Genomic DNA, 16804 nt, shown 5'->3' with positions numbered 1-16804 from the left:
GCTTCAGATTCTCTGTCTCCCTCTCTCGCTGCCCTTCTCCTGCTTGCACTTTTTCTCTCTCTCAAACATAAAAATAAACATTTAAAAAATAATTTAAAAATCTTTAATCTAAAACTCTTTACACACAAGCCTACAAATTAGGAGTGTTCTGTCATTTACACATATGAATTTTCTCATGACAGGATTTGCCACAGACTCCTAAAAGAAGTAGGCTCCCCAAATGTTCTCAAAATAGAATGTGGTGTTCATAGAGTTCTTTGGGAGCACACCTGCTGAATAAGGGCAGGCGGCGGGGCGGGGGGACATACATACAATTTTGTTTTATGACGAGAATGACTACAAAATACTAAACATTATCACAGTGGAGGTATGTGATGATATGCATAAAAACACAGTATATCTGGTTTTGTTAACTGAGTCATTGTGAAAAAGTAAGATAATGTAAGCCCCGATCATTAGGAATAATGGAAATAATTTTAAGATGGATAACAAAAGATAAACAGCTCTGGTGGACGTTTTCTGTTTTAGGCACCACATTTGGAGAATGAGCAGAGCCTGCTTCTCACAGGAAACAGCCTGGTTCCTTATCTCTGAGAAGTTTCATGTTCCAAGGACATCGGCTTCAACCACTGCCTCCGTGTCCCTCCTTCATTCACCCTCTCCTTTTTGAGCCCCACCTTGCCTACTTGCCCCTTTCACACTGGACATAAATCAGTTTCATCTGCCGTCTCTTGAGTTTCTTTCTTCCTTTCCTCTTTCAGTCCTCTGCTCTCCCTGTCTGTCTTTGTACGTCGGTCTCCACCGCACCATATGGCAGCTGAGAGAGGGGAGAGTGATGATCTGGCCCCGAACAAAAGGGGCTGTGGTGTCAAAGCGGCCCATGAATGCATGGGACACAGTCATGTATAGAAGGGCCCCAGCCCTGTCAGGGAGGACCAAAGGAAAGGCTGCCAGTGCAGCCTGTGTATGGACAGAGAAAAGAGGGAGCTCCCTGGGTGCAGATCTAAACTCTTTCTTCCTCTCTGTGTGTTTTCCCTCCTCTTCTTCTCTCCCCCCCTTTTTTCTCTTTTTTTTTTTTCTCTGTTTGTTTTTACGTTTCCATGCTCAGATCATATTTGTTTGTCAGCGACAAAGTCAGAGTGGCAGAGCAAGAAAGTAAAGAAGGCTTATCTTATTTACACACTTCTCAGTATCTCCAAAGAACGTGTAAAGAACCACACAAGTATTTAAACGTGTAAGGGGCAAACAGATACATTTCAAAAAGACCACATCCTTTTCTTCTTTCTCCTACACACTTACAAATGTTAGGTACCTCATGAAAGAAAAGATGTTTGTATAATACAAGGGGACACAGACATTAGTAAGAGAATTCTCTCTGATTGTAGCAAGTTAAACCGCTTTCGAAGATTATGCCTTTATTTATCATGGATTATTATTTATTATGTCATTCAAGAAACGAGCACATTCTCCATGAGTCCCTTCCTCCCTATTTCTTCTTCTTCTTGAAGTTGTACCCCTCTCCTGTGCCTGGATATGCATGATTTGTTTCAGTAGAGAGTTTCTGCAAAGCAGACACAACATTTTTATTAGTGAAGTTAACACCATGCTGGAAGAATAGTAAATTCAAGCTGTAAATCCACCAGCTTTCAGGAGACTCATTTATTCTGTTCCATATGAAATAAAAATCTACTACAGGGGAAGAGTTGAATATGACCATATACATTTATGAAGGAGCATTTTATACTTTATTGCTGTAGGCTACTCCTGGCCTTAGAGGCTGGTGTTGATTTTATTTGACTCAAAATAAGAGTATAATAAAAGGTAGAGCCGGAATCCTCCCCCCCACCTCTCTTGACCACTGCCCACCAACCCTCCCAACGAGGCATTCTGCTTCACAAAATGCCAGGCCCCTGGGGTTATTTCAAGGAACCTGGGCAGGCTTCCAAATTCTGGTGTCTGACCTTTTACTAGTAGGCAACAATAACAGTTCCTCATGAAATACATCAACGGACATGTGTAGAGTATTTCAACAATGCCATGTACTTTTCTACCAAAATCTTTAAGAATAGAATGGTGGTTATGTTGTTCATTTCAGCCCATTGTCTACATTCATAACAGGGCTTTTTTTCAGGGAAAAAAAAAAAAAAAAATATATATATATATATATATATATATATATATATATATTAGCCTGTACCTCCCACCCACGTGTTTTTACTGTGAACATACCTGCCCACTCTCTTTTAGCTACATCATTTATAATAATAATAAATGCAACTTAAAAAAATTCACAGATAGTGTCTTTCTTTGTACAATACAGCCTGAGACTGATGGTTATCTGTCAGTAGATTAAAAAGCAAAATGACATTGACTTTCCAGTTACGTTCTTGGTAAATTCTCTTCCAAAATTACCACAAATGTTTGGTCTTACATGAAACATCCATTAACATAAACATCCATTAAAATAAACGGAGCCAAGCGCTGAGGGTGCCTGTGTTTAGCAAAGATCAGGTTCTGTATGTTTCTACGGGGAGTAAGAGTTATGTGGTACATCATCTGCCAGGAAGATTTGTATAGAGAGGACCCTCTGTGGTACAAACAGAAAGCAGGCAACAAAGCAACTATTCAACCTTTTCTATTCAGTGCACCCACATCTGTTTACATGGCCTCTGCTCGATCCTGAAAGGTTTTGTCCCTTCCACCTCCATTTCATTTTACACAGCTCTCAGCGGCTGGTGGCTTCAAGGATTTTTTTTTTTTTTTTTTTTTTTTTTTTTTTTTTTTTACGAGCTAGGGATTCAAATCTGTTTGGTGAAACAGAAATCTGAAAAACAGGCCTACAGATAGCAGTTGGTTCTTTTTCTAGCCTACCCAGTTGGAGTTCTAATGAGGGATAACTATAGACTCCAACTCTCCCATTAATGTTTAAAGTCAATTTAACACACAAGGTAAGTTTCTTTAGGAGGCTAGGACGCTGTATTATTTTCCCAGCTCTGCTCATTACGAAGTGTCAGCGTGCCGCCTTTTGTTTGACATAAAAATGGTAGTTTTAAAAGGTATACGTCTCGAAAGTGCAATGGTAAGGAATGAACATGCTATTTAGGAAGAACATATTACAGAAAAACTCACTATCTGAATACTTCGCAGTAAAAGATTATGTTTTTATGACACTTTACATTTTACAAAGTGATTTTATACACATTAGCTCATCACATCCTAAAAGAAAAAAAAAAAAAACCTAGAGAAGGTAGGGCAGATATCATTATCACTGTTTTACAAAAGAGACATTGATGCTCATGGAAATAGCACGGGATTACCTCCACACCACAGACTGTAGTTTCTAGTTCTGTTGCCAGCTTGCCTTCTATTTGTATACATCTAATAACCTTTTATTCACAATTTTATTTTAAGAATGAGTCATGAGCATGATAATCTGTAATATTCTTCTTCATGTTTCTAGAGTTCTATGGCTTCTCATCTCTCCATGATGAATGCGGTATGCAAGGGAATATTCAAAATGGTTAGTCTCATAAAAATGTTGTAAACCCTGAAGCCTAAAAGATTTACATTTTAAACATACTTATAAAGATAGATAACAATTTTCCTTTTCCCTGCTTTTCTAAATTTTACTAGATTGTCTCAACGGGGTACGTAATTGCAGAGATAGAGGAACAACTCATGAGAAGTTATTTAAATATATTAAAAAATCAGAGGTACTGGGTTCAATCACGATTCTATGGCTTTCTAGCTGGGTGAACTTGTCTATATGTATTAATGTGTCTGTATATATTAACTCGGCTTTGACTAGGAGAAATAATAATAAACCAATGGCACAAGATTTTTGTGAGAATTAAGTGAACTACTTTCTTCTATCTGCGAAGAACAAGTGGTAAAACACACAGCACTATGCCAATATTAGTCAATGACATTAGCTTCAGTTGTTTTCTGAATTGTTAAGCAATTGATTCCAAATGTACAAACAAAAGTGTGAAGTGTTTAAGAGGTAAATGCTGGGATATAGTAATAGCAATAGGAGAAGAGTAGTTTGCACAAGAAATTTTAATAGTATGCCACGGGCCACCTGTTGGTTTATGTGAAAGAGTGAATGAGAGAGGGAGAAAAAAAAAGCCATTTGCTGCCCAATGGCACTGGTACACAGACTAGAAAGTCTGTATAGACATGCTCGGCCATCATATTTCTCACCCCATATTTTAGCCAATCTTTTCCAAAGGAACGAATAGCTATAGTTCAGAACATTTTTGGAAAGACACAGGTAGGTCAGTCTTAGATAAGTTTAGAAATATTAGCCAGGAAATTTTAGCAGAAAAGAGGATTTTAAAGATAATGCCAATGGGAAACAGCAATATATTTCTTTAATTCCAATTATCTTTGTTGTTTGCTATCAGTAACTTATGGTAAATTGATTTTCAAGAAATGGCACATTCTGACCCATAGAAAAACTTGTAAAATTAAAAATAAATGATCATTCTTCAGCAGCTGTACAATTCTGTTTTAACAGAGAATAAAAGATGTTTCCAATTCTCATAGTCGACTTGAGTATGTGAAGAAGCACACAAAACTAAATTGTAGACCAAAATCACATTTTTTTCTTTCATTCAGAAAAAAAGTTCTTTGAGGAAACATCAAACATAACTTAAAAAAAAAGATGAAAGGCACAAAACTAAGTGACATTGATGGGGAATTGTATGTAGTTGCCAAACTGGAATTCAAAACCATGTCTAAATTTTTAGGAGTTAAAAGAAAAACAACAACAAAGATAATTGGTATTTCCTGAGCTTAAAGAGTAGCCTCAGCAGGACATATGGTTTCATTTTGAGGCCTCTAGTTTATGAAAATGCTATTTCTGTAAGCATCTTCATTTAAGGGAATGGGAAAAATAACTAATTAAACCAGAGTTAGTTCAGCTGATTTTGATTTTATCTTATCTTTTGGTTTTCACATTTTTAACATAGTGAGTAATAGGATTCTTTGGGAAAAAAGTTATATTAAGTGGGGGAAAATAAATCATTTAGAAATCATCTATCTGACATACATCGCAAGTAGTATGTATTAAAAATTATAAATCTCCTTTAATGTATTTCATCTCAGCTAAGAAATTTTATCTACGTTCAATTTTACAAGTCCTTTTATGGACTCTAATGTGATGTTTCTTGAGTATCAATTTACCACAAGTTATTTACATGACAATTCTAATCAATAATTAAAATAATTGCTAGGAAGTTACGACATCATATTATCAAGTCAGTATTTGTTCTATGATGCGTCCAAACAATTAAGCAAAGTAAGACTTCAGAGTTATCAACAGAAGTGGGGCTTGGGGGTTAGACATTTAGTTTCCTTCTTATTACAAGGTCTGCACCCAACTCTAATATGATTTTGTTTTAAATCTAGAGTCATCTCATCTCATTTCTTAAACACCTACACATCACAAGGTATTACGCTAGACTGAATATACGATATGTATATGACATTATATTTTTCTATTACAATGCTCCTTCTAGTGTGATAGCTATATAAAACATGCATTAGCAGTTTTTAAAGCAGACTATATTTAAAGTTAAGTAATAGAAGCATATTCAAAATATGACAGGAAATTGTTAACTATCGTCTCCTGTATGCAGCTTCAACAGGTGAAACTCTATTTAAAAAACAGACCAGAAGAGTTGTTTTGGTCCTATTCAAAAGCAGATTTTCCAAGAGTAATATGTCACAGTATTTCTCTTTTACTTAGAGATAGCATGTATTTATATATAATATGGGTATGTATATAAAATGTATATATTGGCCCAGAAACTACCATGCCAGCATCTGTTTTAACTTAAGCTAACTGACCCTGCTTATGGTATCAAGTGGGCACCATACAGTCCCCACTTCTGCTTCCCAACCTAAGTTATTAGGAATTATCCTCTCCAAAATAACAAGTTCTTTGCTATGTGGTACCGTGGGGCTAATACAATGGAAAATTTAGGAGTGTTCTAAACCCAGGTATCCCAAAGATATTCTAATTCCAAACTTGTTTCAGTCAGACCTTGAAATAAAAATATACTTTTTCATTAGTACAATGATTTTCCCTAATAGAAAAGTACAGAAAAAAGTACTAAAAGGAAAAACCCTAAGGAAATAGACTCTATCTAAGATGAAAATGGCAATGAGAGGGAATATGACAAAAATCTCTATAGTTGCTCCCATTACCTCCCAGACATTTTCTCTTCTTTTTCTCAGACTTGGTAAATAAGGTCAAGTCCATTGAATAGGTGGTTTGTTTACATGAGGACACATGGGGTGGGACAAGTTTTATTGAATAGTAACTGGAATGAAGCAGTTTTATTTAATTTATCTCTTAAAATATATACTTATCTTTCCCTGAATGAAACTGATTTTGAATCTTTCTCTGTATTAAAGAGGAAAGCTCAAAATCTACCAAAATATTTATAGTGAATGAATAGAGCCTTGACAAGATAAACTATAAACTTCCACTAGTGAAAGGAAGCTGCTCATCTTATATCTTGTAACTCACTAACAAGAAAACATGCAGGGAAAAAAGAAATAAGAAGAACAGATTTTGCATATTCACATGTATGAGTGGTTTTGTTTGAATTTTTTTGATAAAATTTTCCAAAAAACCACCACTTGTCAGTTCATTAAGTTATTCTTCTTTTTCTATTTGTCAATTCCTCAGTAGTCATCTAGCACTAGTAGAAAATGACAAAATATGGAACACTTCCTATGAAAATAATAATCTCCAGCTGACTTATAAACAAGCTTTGTGTTAATGTGCCTTCCCTTTTGTGGTTCTGTCTCATTAAGACATCTTTAGTTGGGCACAATTGGCCTCCGATTAAAAAACTCAAGTCTGAACCAGTGTGATTATTTGGGTTTGGTCTACACAAACAACATTTGCTGTGGCTACATGGATTTTTATTTACCTTTGCAGCATTTGTCCCTCTGATCCTTTGATCTTCAGAAAAAGAAAGGAATGTTCTGGGATTTTACGGTAGAACGGCGTTTTTTTATGTTGGCAACAACCACTAAGTCCAGGTTTGTTTCCTCAGGGCTATTTCTTACTAATTAGCTTGCCTTTGTGTGATTTCTTTTCTACATATGGCCTTCACAGATCTTTGAAAACTGAAACACAAACACATACAAATGGTTGTGGATTCAGTATGTATTCAACTTGCCCATCAAGAGTTTGGAAGTTTAAAAAATAACAGAGCTTTGGATGAATCCTAAAGCATTCATAAATAGTAATCACTTCCTACCTAGCTTTTCAGGGATTATGCTTTTGTGTTGTATAAATTATCAAACATAAAAATGGGCTTAGAATGATAAATCGGCAGGGGTACCTGGGTGGCTCAGCCGGTTAAGCGTCCAACATCGGCTCAGGTCATGATCTCACAGTTCACGAGTTTGAGCCCCGCGTTGGGCTCTGTGCTGACAGCTCAGAGCCTGGAGCCTGCTTCAGATTCTGTGTCTCCCTCTCTCTCTGCCCCTCCCCAGCTTGTGCTCTGTCTCTCTGTCTCTCTGTCTCTAAAATAAATAAACATTAAAAAATAATAATAATAATGATAAATCAGCAGGCCCGTTGAGCTGCTGCAAAGGATGGAACCAGAGATGAAAAGAGGCTGATAAAAAAATAAAATAAAATGGGATTGAGGTGGGATGTGGATTTATTCAAGGGGCAGAGAAACATAGTGTGGATTTATTCAAGGGGCAGAAAAGCATAGTGAATGACAATTACACTTAGATGGACTGAATAAGGGCAATTTAGTCAGGATAGGCCCCCAAATTGCAGGCATCTTTTTTAAAGGAAGGAAGTCTGAGGCTGGTGGGGAAACTTGTGAAGAAATAAAGGTTTGTTCCAAGAGACCAGAGAATTATTAGAATGATTTCACAGAAGGCAGCTCCAGAAATACAAAGGGAAACACAAAAAGTCCAAGAAAGAATGACACGCTATCACTGAGAGAAATAGCAAATTGGTTGACTTGAGAGACACGATTGGAACGGTAACATGTTAGTAATGATCACTCTCCTTGCGAATCCTTACCTTTACTTCCATGAAAGCTTGATGCTTCCTCTTTCCTGATCCCACTAAAGTCTGATATAAGCTTGTATTGTGACAGGATATCATTTTGACTGTTGGCTTTATTTTTTCATCTCTCTCAAGAGACTTAGAGCCTGATGCATAGTAGGGCTTTTAAAATATTTCTTAGAGGGGCGCCTGGGTGGCTCAGTCGGTTAAGTGTCCGACTTCGGCTCAGGTCATCGTCTCACGGTCCATGAGTTCGAGCCCGGAGACAGGCTCTGTGCTGACAGCTCAGAGCCTGGAGCCTGCTTCGGATTCTGTGTCTCCCTCTTTCTCTGCCCCTCCCCTGCTCATGCTCTGTCTCTCTCTGTCTCAAAAATAAATAAAACATTTAAAAAAATGTAAAATATTTCTTAGAAAAGTCAAGTTCATCTGTATTGTTTGCTATAGAACACCTACCTATATATGAATTTTATTCCATATATCCCTTCTCTTATAGGAGATCCATCGAAGAATAGAAATTTAAGTACAATTATGATAAAAAAAAAACCCACATACTGGGAGAAAATATTTACGAAAGCCACATTGAATCAACGACTATTATCTAAACTATATAAAGCACTCTTAACACTCAAAGAAGAAAACAACCTGGTTAAAAAATGAGCCAAGGACTTCTTTCAACAGACACCTCAGCAGAGAAGGTACACACAGGGCAAATCAGAATATGAAAAGATGCTCTACTTCATATGTCATCAGGGAAATGCAAAGAGAAACAATAAAGAGTCAGCACTGCACACTTATTCGCATGGTCAGTATCTGGAACACCGACAACACCAAGTGCTGATGAGGATATGGAGCAACAGGAACTCTCATTTATGCTGGTGGAAATCTGAAATGTTACAGCCACTCTGAAAAGCAGTTTGGTGATGCCTGAGAAAGCTAAACATATTCTTGCCATATGATCCACAAATTGCACTCCTTGGTATTTACCCAAAGCAATCCAAAACTTATATCTGTACAAAAACCTGCACACTATTTTTATAGTAGCTTTGTCATAATTGCCAAAACTTAGAAGCAACCAAAATGTCCTTCTGTGGGTGAATGAATAAATAAAGCCTGGTATAGTCAGGCAATGGAATATGATTCAACATTAAAAAGAAATGAGTTAAAAGGTCATGAAAAGACCTAGAGGAACTTTAAATGCATTACCTGAAAGAAGCCAATCTGAAAGGGCTGCGTACCGTATGCTCCAACTATAAACATTCTGGAAAAGGGAAAACTTTGGAGCCCATAAAAAAATGAGTCGTTGTCAGGGGCTGGGCAGGTGGGGAGATGAACAGACAGAGCACAGGGAGGACTTTTAGGGCAGAGAAAATACTCCATATGAAACCAGAATGAATAATACGAGTCATTATACATGTATCCACAAGCATAGACTATACAACATCAAGAGTGAACAGTAATATAAACTATGAACTTTGGGTGATTTTGTTGTAGATTTGTCTGTAGATTTATTATCTTCATTTGTCAATGTAGATTTACCATTTGCAACAAATGCACCTCTCTAGTGGGGTATATTGATAATGGGGGAGGCTGTGCATGTGTGGGGACAGGGGCTCTATGGAAAATCTCTGCACTTTGCCCTCAGTTTTGCTGTGAACCTAAAATTGATCTAAAAATAAAGTCAATAAAGCAATTAATTTAAAATCTAATTATGATCTGTACAAATAATTGAGAAAAATGGGGAGAATTAAAGAACATGACTTTGAGCTTAGATTCTCAGTTTGCCTTCCATAAGACAGAGCAATAGGATACTAATAGCTGTGAATATCATGAAGCTTATTGTCTGAGCCACATGGAGAATAAGGTTAGAATTTTATAACAGGAACTAAGAGATTGGGCCAGGCTGTAGGCAGTGTTGCCCAAAAACTTTGAATTGATTCCTGCTACTAATGGCTCACAGTTGGAAGAACTTAATGAATTGAGACCAAGTAGATGAGATTTAACTGAGCTATCTGTACAACTGAAAGTCCTTGACACACATGAGTGGGACTGGGGACCCGATGGATGTGTTTTGCTCTCACATAATCAAAGGAACTAGCATATGTAGATCTCTGCCACTCAGTATAGTTTTCAGGCTAATTTAATTGGATTGATAATTTTTACTAAACAACATAAATGAGGCCTACTCATACGTGTACAACCAATAAAAATGTTTATGGCCATTTTCTAAGATAAAAGTATGAGCTAAATGCAAGTAATTACAGGTCTGCAAATAAGGAAAAATATACATGTGCTGTAGTTGAATGACATGCGGATTTTGATAATTGGTTATGTAGGTGCACAATGGGAATTTTGGCTTGGCACATGCTTATAAAACAACAAAGGATCCTTTTATATTACTCTCTTGATGTCATGAGTGTTGATGTTGCTGCCCTGGGATGACCTGGGGAGTAGGGTCCAAAAGTTTTGATGAAAAGTTCTTAAACCAACCTAGTTGGTAATTCAATCAGCAGCATTTATCTCACAAGTGCCAAACTCTACAGTAATATGTTCCATATGAAATAAATATGGAAAGTTGTATGTGAACACAAATACATTCAGAAAAAAATTAGCTCACTCCGGGATCTTTGTCTTCTCATTTTGGCTCCTTGCCCTACTGGTTATCATATCCTGCAGGTCCAAGGATAGCAGCAATCAGTCTGTGAGCCCTTTCTTTCCTTAGCCAACATGAGAAGTCAAGATGAGGAAGTATACTTTTATGAGATTTGCTAGAAAGTTTTAGTTTAGAACACACGAGCTCTCTCATTTAGAATATGTACCACTTAACCCTCAATTTGTCAGGAAAAATACTCAACTATTTACTCTCTGGGTCTAATAAACACATTTTGTTTAATTTTTAAAATATTTTAAGTCATTTTACAAATAACCTGTAGAATTTTTAAATTAAAATTTTGTTGTCTGATTGCTGAGGTTAGAGCTTCCAACACTATGTTGAACAACGGTGGTGAGAGTGAACATCTCTGTCTTGTTCCTAACCCTAGGGGAAAATTTCTCAGTTTTTCCCCTTGGGGATGATATTAGCAGTGGGTCTTTCATATATGGCCTTTATGATCTTGAGGTATGTTCCTTCTATACCTACTTTCTTGAGGGCTTTTAACAAGAAAGGATGCTGTATTTTGTCAGATGTTTCTTTCTGCATCTATTGAAAGAATCATGTGGTTCTTATCCTTTCTTTTATTAATGTGATGTATCACGTTGATTGATTTGCAGATATTAAACCAGGCCTGCAGTCCAGGAATAAATCCCACTTGATCGTGGTGAATAATTCTTCTAAGGTACTGTTGGGTTCAGTTTGCTAGGATCTTGTTGAGAATTTTGGCACCCATGTTCATCAGGGAAATTGATCTGTAGTTCTCCTTTGTAGTGGGGTTTTTCTGGTTTCGGAATCAAGGTAATGCTGACCTTGTAGAATGAGTTTGGAAGTTTTTCTTCCATTTCTATTTTTTTGGAACAGCTTCAAAAGAATAGGTGTTCCATTTCTATTTTTCTGGAACAGCTTCAAAATAATAGGTGTTAACTCTTCCTTAAATGTTTGGTAGAATTCCCCTGGAAAGCAATCTGGCCCTGGATTCTTGTTTGCTGGGAGATTTTTGATTACTGATTCAATTTCTTTAATGGTTATGGGTTTGTTCAAGTGTTCTATTTCTTCCTGTTTCAGTTTTGGTAGTGTATATGTTTCTAGGAATTTGTCTTTTTCTTCCAGATTGCCCAATTTAATTTATTTAATTTTATTAAAAATTCAATCATAATTTAGTCATAGCAAACTATCAAGTATTAACAATTGTATCAAGACACTATTGTTTCCATCAAGTAAGTTTGGAAACTAAACATCAAAAAATATAAAATAATATAGTCATACATCCTTCTGGCAAAATGTGATGGTCTAGGATTTTGTCAAAAATTTTATGTTATGAAGACCTCTTTCCTGTTGATTGACTAACTGGATAAGGAAACTATATTACCTTTTGGCCTTAGAGGCATGTTGGCTACTCATCAATTTTGAGTTTGAGAACATTCTTATAAGGTATCATTCTGAAGAGCCATGGTCTGAGATTATGCTTACACGATCAACTGCATCATCACCTACTTTAGAGTACTGTTCTCTGTCCCTTTGCATTTATCTTCTGATTTGTTTGAGGCTTGCAAAATGTCTTTGTCAATTTTCTCCTCTTTGTTAATTGAGACAGAAAAATAAAAACTCAGAATTTCGACTGTGTTCAACGGAAGCTGAAAATAGATACAAAATTTAACGGCAGGCAGGTTTCTTTTATGCCTTCCTGCAAGATAATGCATACTTTGGACAACACACTGAGAAAGCCAAAGAATAACAACTGATTTCATTTTTGCATTATCGTTCTAAATGTCACATCATTCTTCTTTAGTTTAATTATTTTCCAATTTTTCTCAGAGTTGAGAATAACTAATGAGTAATGAAGAGTAAAGATGACATCATTCCTAGGGTTTTGACATACCAAAATATTTCAGCAGAGATGAAAAATAGATCATTAAGTTCTCTTACTTTTTAGCCTTTTTTAAGAAAATTAAAAGCATGGTAATTACAAAATAGGTGTTTTATTTATTATGCTAAAAATTTTATCTTTTGTCTTTGGAAAATTTTAAGAATATGACTTATGAAATATCAATCCTTACAAAATTATCAGAAAATTAAAATTGAGCTTATCTATTAAAATTGAGTAGTGAAGGCACTACTGAGTGCTGAAGAAATGAAGTTAAGAGGCCATGGATATACATAAATCAACAGACCATGAAACAATCAAAGATTGTGTGCTGAGTACATCTGCTGGGATGTCTTGAAATATTGGAGAAAAAGTCAACTTCTACATGAAACAAACTAATAATGTAATAAGAAATTGTATATACACAAACCAGTTGTGATTTCTATATTTTTAAAAGGTCTGATTCCTGAAAAATAAGTAATCTAACCTTTTGGTGTTAAGGAAAAAGAGCTTAAAGAAGCTTATGTTATTGTACATCATTATTTTGGCTTCACACAAATCCAACTTTGAATTTCTTTAAGTTTTTACCTATCTTGAATTTATTTGTAAGGGTAACCTTCTGTAAGATTACATATGGTGATCTGAGTGATGCCAAGAATTCCTTGTCCAAACTCTTTCCTTTACCCCACATTTCTTCTAACGTGGCCCGGTATTTTGTCATTATTGAACAGTTTAATTCTTCAGTTACACAAACATGTTTCCATTTACACATTTAAGGAGGAATAATTCAATTGTGCCTTAATGTGATTCAGGGTTTTTGGTTTTGTGTTTGTTTTTCCAGATTGCAAGTTCCGAAAAAGAATTTGAGATGTGCGTTTTGAGGCACGTAGATGTTTCATTGGCTGGTAGGTAGAAAAAAAGCTCTTTTGCAGGACAGGGCAGTGCCATCTGGAGAGTGATTCTGCATCTAGTCTGAGGACTGCATGAGACTAGTTAGTGCCCACATACCCGAGAGAAGAGGTATTTGAAAGGGGAGTGTCGTACAAAGAGAATATCACAACGGCAAACTTTACCACATTTGGTCACCCCAGTGATTTATTAATCTCAGTGCCTGATAGGCCTGACTTACAAATGCAAATAGTTCTTCAAAAATTTGTATACTTATTTGTATAGAATTTATATTTATACATTTCAAAGAGAGTTCTGAAACCACAGCAGTGGTATGTTCTTTAGTTGTGACATGAGCCTCAATCTCTTCAACCAAGCATGGAGAAAAAGAAAACATTAATGTTGTAGTGTTTGCTTCATTTATTTTCTACATTCAAGAGTAAGAAGGAGGAGGAGAGGAGAAAGAGAAGAGAGACTAGGAAGAGGAGAAAAGGAGGAGGAAAAAGAGGAGGGGGAGGGAAAAGAAAAAGGAGAAGAAGAAAAAGAGAAGGGAAGAAAAGGAAGGAAGGAAGAAAGGAGGGAAGGAAAGAAGAAAAAGAAAGAAGGAAAGACCTTTAAAAATATTTGAAACAAGTATTAGAAAACTTAAAAGAGAAAATATAGATGTCATTTTCAGTGTCACTCAGATATGCAAACTGATATGGTTGCCAGCATCTTTTAGAAATCATAGAGGGATCACTTGACAGACTGGGGATAAAGCCAACGGTAGGACTGTGTATTTGGGCTTAGTTTGTATGATATATTCATCTTGAACAGCAGGGGGTAAATTTTCTAAAGAGGTCACTGGGGATCCCCACAAATCCCATTAGCTCATAATAGGATTGTGTGCATAAATTCTCTTGCCTTGAAAATTTAGATTTTGGGGGCGCCTGGGTGGCGCAGTCGGTTAAGCGTCCGACTTCAGCCAGGTCACGATCTCGCGGTCTGTGAGTTCGAGCCCCGCGTCAGGCTCTGGGCTGATGGCTCGGAGCCTGGAGCCTGTTTCCGATTCTGTGTCTCCCTCTCTCTCTCTGCCCCTCCCCCGTTCATGCTCTGTCTCTCTCTGTCCCAAAAATAAATAAAAAACGTTGAAAAAAAAATTAAAAAAAAAAAAAAAAAAAGAAAATTTAGATTTTGGTGTTTAATTTTCCATATGACCTGTATACCCATTTGTGTAAATTAGAAGGTGCTTCTGTGGGAAATTTCACTTTTTCTTTTCCTTTTGTTTATTCTTTTTAAAATGACAACTTTTTCCAAAGGTTAATCTTTCAAAAATTCTTTAGTGTCTTAAAGTATTTGAGGAGGGATTAAGTAGCAGAGAAAATCATGAAATACAGTTATTCATGTTTTTTTAGCTTATTAGGAAAGGCTCTAAGGGGGGAAAAAAGTAGCCCATTTCTTTTACTATAACGTTAAACCACCAGAACAGACAATGTCACATTTATGTCTTTTTAAAATACTGTAATATTTATTAATCTTTTATACAATCAAGTTAATATAATTTTTGTTTGCCTGCAGCGAGCCTTGAAGATGATCTTGCCAATTTGGACTTTTGTGGGAAGAAAATTCTGCCTCTGGGTCAAAAGGCTATTTGAGGATCATGAACTTTTCAAGAGATGCTGATTTAAAAAAGCACTATCAACTTCTCAGCCATCCCTTATGAAGTTAGGGGAGGAGTACAGGAGATAAATTCACCACTAGAATAAACAAACTCAAGAGCCTTCTCTGAGTGTTGTTTTGAATTTTCAGGTTGGTTTGAACCCCAAATCAAAGTAATACACAAGGGGTTTATCCTTTGAGCATGGCCATGTAGAATAGGGGCCAAAAAATTATATGTGCCCTGGGCTCCTGCAGCTGAGTTTCACACAGTTCCATCTGACATAATAATGAGTGCTTTATTATTTATGAAAAGTTGCACTGTTTAGTAGTAGTAATGACCATGAAATAGAATGTAACTTATTTAAACAAAAATAAGGAGGTTACAATCAGGATGCTGTTGGACATATATCTTTGGTTAGAAGAAAGAAAGGAGGCTGCCTATAAACTTGCCAAATATTTCAAATATGTTTTTCTCACTTATCCTTCTTAATTAGCTGAGAAAATAGACATTATCCATCCACATTTTGGCAAAGGAAGACAGAGATGCTTGGAAAACTGACTTAGCTTCCCAAGCGTAGTTGGTATTTAGCTTCAGTGACCTGGTTCCGCTGAGATACAAAGACACCTCCATGGCCATCCAAGAATGCAGTTTGGCCACTCATAACCCACTCTAATTTGGATCATCCCAAGAGGTGTTGCTGATGCAATGGCAAGTCTTAAGTCTCTGTTTTCTTTTGTTTTCATGGCTATACATTTGGAAAATCTTCAACACTGGATTTAAACCTCTAAGTACGTTGGTGTAAAGGATTATACAATAGAGAGCTGAACATTCCCATACATGAGTTTTCATTCTTTTTATGTGGACGTTGTATTTTTTTCACTATTATTTCAAAAAACATTTTTTTTTCTTTTACCCATGGCTAGAAAAGGGAATCTGCATATTGTTTAGGGCAGTGACTATGTTGATCCAGTATGGAGAGAATAGAGAGACAAAAAAGAGAGAGAGTAAGGGGAAGGAGGCCTGAAAGACCTTCCCTCATTCCCATGGTGCCAGAAGTGATTAATTTTGGAGGGCCAATGTATCCGTTAACAATTTCTTCAATCATCTTGCATAACATAAAACCACAAATTCTTAGAGTACACCTCTTAGTTCATGCATCTGTGGCACGTCTCAGGGCTGGTTAACCTAAACTGGGGTCATCTGTGGCAGCTCTTCTCCATATGTCTCTTATCTTCCTTTGATGAGCTGGGTATCTAAGACAAATTCTCGCGGCAAGGGCAGAGGATTAGAATAGCAACTTGCAACTTTGCAGGGCCTCTGAGGCATAGATACAGCATTGGCACACCATCATTTCTGCCCTACTCTATTTGCCAAAGCAAGTTACAGGGCCAAGTCCAAAGTCAGAGGAAATGAAATATGCTATATCCGTCTAGAAAGAGGAACTACAAGGTTATGTGGCAAGAGGCAGGTGTACCGGAACACGTGAAGCAGTGGGGTCATTAATGCAATTCACCGCGGAGCCAGCGTAATCTCCAACCAAAGGAGAACGACTCTGACGAATGGACTGACTCCAGGCCAGGAAGTTGTAGAATTTATCAGCTGGGTGAGTACAGCCTGTTGGGTCTTATAGCCTCTTTGAAAAAAAAAAACTGAATTGTCAGGAGTTTGAGGAATCTTCAGGCAACCGTGGCTATGTCGTTTACAGGAGGTAAA

This window comes from Panthera leo, chromosome B1, assembly GCF_018350215.1.
Source record: "Panthera leo isolate Ple1 chromosome B1, P.leo_Ple1_pat1.1, whole genome shotgun sequence".
NCBI classification, from domain to species: Eukaryota; Metazoa; Chordata; class Mammalia; order Carnivora; family Felidae; genus Panthera; species Panthera leo.
Note: the sequence above shows the minus strand (reverse complement) of the source record.